This window comes from Cucurbita pepo, unplaced genomic scaffold (genome assembly GCF_002806865.2).
Source record: "Cucurbita pepo subsp. pepo cultivar mu-cu-16 unplaced genomic scaffold, ASM280686v2 Cp4.1_scaffold000205, whole genome shotgun sequence".
Classification (NCBI taxonomy): domain Eukaryota; kingdom Viridiplantae; phylum Streptophyta; class Magnoliopsida; order Cucurbitales; family Cucurbitaceae; genus Cucurbita; species Cucurbita pepo.
This window is the reverse complement of record NW_019646468.1, coordinates 80,243-84,230: the sequence shown is the minus strand read 5'-3', so window position 1 is coordinate 84,230 and position 3,988 is coordinate 80,243.

Below are 3,988 nucleotides of genomic sequence, written 5' to 3'. Positions count from 1 at the left end.
GGATTCCACAATCCCATTCTAAGGCCGGAGGATAGTGGAGAAGACACTAGTGGTGGTTCGAAACCGGTTCGTGAGAAAAAAGAAGTTTGAACTACAAAAGGTTAGTATTCAAACTCATTAAGTTTTAATACTTATGAACATGCTAGTTATTTACTATAATTTATGTTCTAAAAGTGCCTAAGATCCAAATTGCTTCCGCATGTGTTATATTAACACCTTCAGAGATATGCAAGAGAATGCATTTAATGAGCTTAAAAATAAATTAACCAATGCACCATTACTTGTCTTGCCTAACTTTGATAAAACTTTTGAAATTGAGTGTGATGCAAGTGGTGGGCATAGGTGCTGTTTTAATGCCATGTATTTTAGTGAAAAACTAAATATGGCAGCATTGAACTATCTTACCTATGATAAAGAATTGTTTGCTTTAGTTCGCACATTGTAGGTGTGGCAACACTACTTATGGCCTAGAGAATTTGTGATCCACTCTGATCATGAAAGCTTGAAGTATCTTAAGAGTCAAAGAAAACTGAACCGTAGGCATGCAAAGTGGGTGGAGTTTATTGAAACATTTCCGTGTGTCATCAAATATAAGCAAGGTAAGGATAATGTGGTAGCTGATGCATTATCTAGAAGGTACAATCTTTTTACTTCTCTCAGTGCAAAAATTCTTGGATTTGAGCATATTATAGAATTATATCGAGATGACCATGACTTTGGAATTATTTATGCATCTTGTCTTACAAAAACAACTGTAGATGATTATTATGTGTTTCATGAATTCTTATTTAAGAAAAGCAAGCTTTGTATTCCTAAATGCTTTATCAGAGATTTGCTTGTAAGAGAAGCACATGGTGGTGGCTTAATGGAATATTTTGGGATTAATAAAACTTATAATATGTTGCATGAACACTTCTTTTGGCCGAAAATGAAGAATGATGTTCATAAATTATGTAGTCAATGCTTTAAATGCAAAGAAGCTAAGTCTAGATCACAACCAAAATGGATTGTACACTCCTTTGAATGTACCTAATGTACCTTGGACTAATATATCTATGGATTTTGTTCTCGGTTTACAGCACACTAAAAAGGGTAAAGATAGTGTATTTTTGTTGTGGTAGACAGATTTAGTAAGATGACTCATTTTATTGCATGTAATAAGACGGATGATGCAAAACATGTTGCTGACTTATTTTTTACGGAAGTGGTAAGATTACATGGAATCCCTTGAACAATTGTTAGTGATAGTNTAACTTTGATAAAACTTTTGAAATTGAGTGTGATGCAAGTGGTGGGCATAGGTGCTGTTTTAATGCCATGTATTTTAGTGAAAAACTAAATATGGCAGCNTATTAACAGCATTGCTTAGGGCTATTATTTCTAAGAATATTAAGTCTTAGGGATGAATGTTTGTCATTTGTAGAGTTTGCATATAATAGAGCATTTCGTAGTACAACTCATTGTTCTCCTTTTGAAGTTGTTTGTGGATTTAATCCACTTGCGCCTCTTGATTTGCTTCATATTCCTTCTAATATGTTTGTGAGTGACGCAGCCATAAGTAAGGCAGACTTGATCAAAACATTGCACAACTAGGTGAAGGAGAGAATTGAGAACCAAAATTTCAAAGTTGCTTCAAGGATTAACAAAAGACGGAAGGAAATCATTTTTAAACCTGGTGACTGGGTTTGGATACATTTTCGCAAGGAGCGATTCCCATCTCAACGGAAAACAAAGTTACATCCAAGAGGGGATGACCCTCATCAAGTCCTTGAAAGAATTAATAACAATGCATATGGCCCTTATCAAGTCCTTGAAAGAATTAATAACAATGCATATAAATTGATCTTCCCGGAGACTTTTCAGTACATTCTACTTTCAATGTTCCTGACTTGAGTCCTTTTGATGTAGGTGAAGAAGATTCAACAAACATTCATTCTTCATCTACAAAATTGGATCGGATTGAATATTTGCACGGTTGAAGTTGGAAAACATTAAAATGTCAACAACAGGGTTTAAACTTACACGAGTGAACCCTAATAAATTTCCAGTTTATTTCTTTAGCCACTCAAACATATCAACATTTGTTGAAAGATTTTATTGTTTTTTTGGTTTTCATTTTGCAATGGTCAATTTGTCATAATTGACTTCGTCATTTGTGGAGATTAAACGGGATCGAGATTGAATCCCAGTCACAAACGTCTTTTGTCGGGAGACTATAAATACCCACAATATGTTATGTAAAAATTAGATTCGTGGATGAATGTAATTCAGATCTCAAGGTGAGACGTTTTCCTTAAAAATCCGAGCATCATATTTGTCATTTCTAAGTTTCAAGCAATTCTTGTGGTAGAATTGCACCCGAGCCATTCAATCAAGCCTTGATCAAGTTAGATTGTGGAGTGACTCAATTTAGAACAAGGTTTCCAAATCTTGCTTCTAGATATTCGATTGTAAGAGGTAATCTAATTCTAGCCTTATCTCTTGGTTGATCCAAATTTCGTATAAGGAGGTGTTAATTACTTTGATTCAAGGGTTCTTGCTTCAACATAAGCTTGGATCATTAGGCTGAGGATTAGGGTTGCCTTATCAGGGTTGCCTTATGTGATAGCTGAGCGAATAGTTGTATTATGCATGTAGTGGTGACCTTGGTTTTAATAAAACATTAGGGTCATTACAATTGGGATCAGAGCGACACCTCCCACAGTTAGATGTGATTCAAGAACAAACTAAGGAGGAAGCTGGTTGGTATGTGACACCTGAGTAAACGAGGAGTACATGAATGAACTGAGACCACATCAAAGAGAGTGATCCTGAAGATAGGATGATTAAGAAAGTCTTAAAGGAAATAAAAGTTACAGCCTATACCAACAATGTGCATCTTCCTTTTTAGTGGCTTCGTCATAGGAACTCCATTGTTAACGTACTTTGTTTGGAGAAATTCTATGTTGGGTGACGTTCTAGAAATGTTCCTATGATACATGTGAGTGAGGAAAAAACATGTTGGAACAACTCGTGTTGGTTTGTAGGGATAGTTTTACTGTTAGAAGCGAGGAGTATGTAACATGACTATGTAGCAGGAGAATGCTAGAGCCATCAGGTGTCCAATCTTGATTTGAATCGTAGACATGAGTCGTTACACATTTGTTATAGCAAGGGGATAGTCTTCCTTATCTTTTCTATCATTCACCGTGAAATTTTCTTTAACTTTTGTCATTTTCTTTTACAAACTAGATAGACTAGTCAATTTTTTTTATTCTTTTTAAATAAATTGAATGCATTGTTAGCTGATTTTCTTTTAAAGGAATACCTCGTACAAATTTTATTACTTTTTTATGACTATTAATACGAATTCAAGTTCGTATGTTGTCCGAAAGACAAATAAGCAAATAAAGCAAAGTGTCAAAGGATTAAAAAAAAAAACATACATATATCATATATTATTGTATGTTATTCAGAATTCTTGCGTTCGAAGGATAGAATTTAGTCCCGCACGCTAACAATCACAACATATTAGTTTTGTTCTTATTAACACTTAATTCTTGAGGTCCTCTTGTTTGAGGCCTTCAAACTGCATATCATTGAGCTTCAATTCTTTGGTTGCGAATTGAATACAAACATATAAACCAAGAGTAGAACATGAACCACTTCACAAGCAAGATTGATCATGTCAAGCTTGAATGATTCTACATGCAACCCTAAACTACATAGAATTGCAAAGAAACATAGCCATTGGTAAAGAAAGCACAAATGCTTTTTTTTACTACATTTTCCAAGTCTACTTACAAATAATAGCCTCAAAATGAAACTATTAAAGACATTCCAAGAGTTGTAACATTCATACTTAATGGTCATAATTAACATTCATACTTAAGGTGGCATGAATTTAAATATGTTTTGATAATTTCAACAACATTTTCTTCACATCTTCATTGAAGTATATTGTATGATTGATGTCTCTTGGTTCATATCATTACTGATGCATGATTGA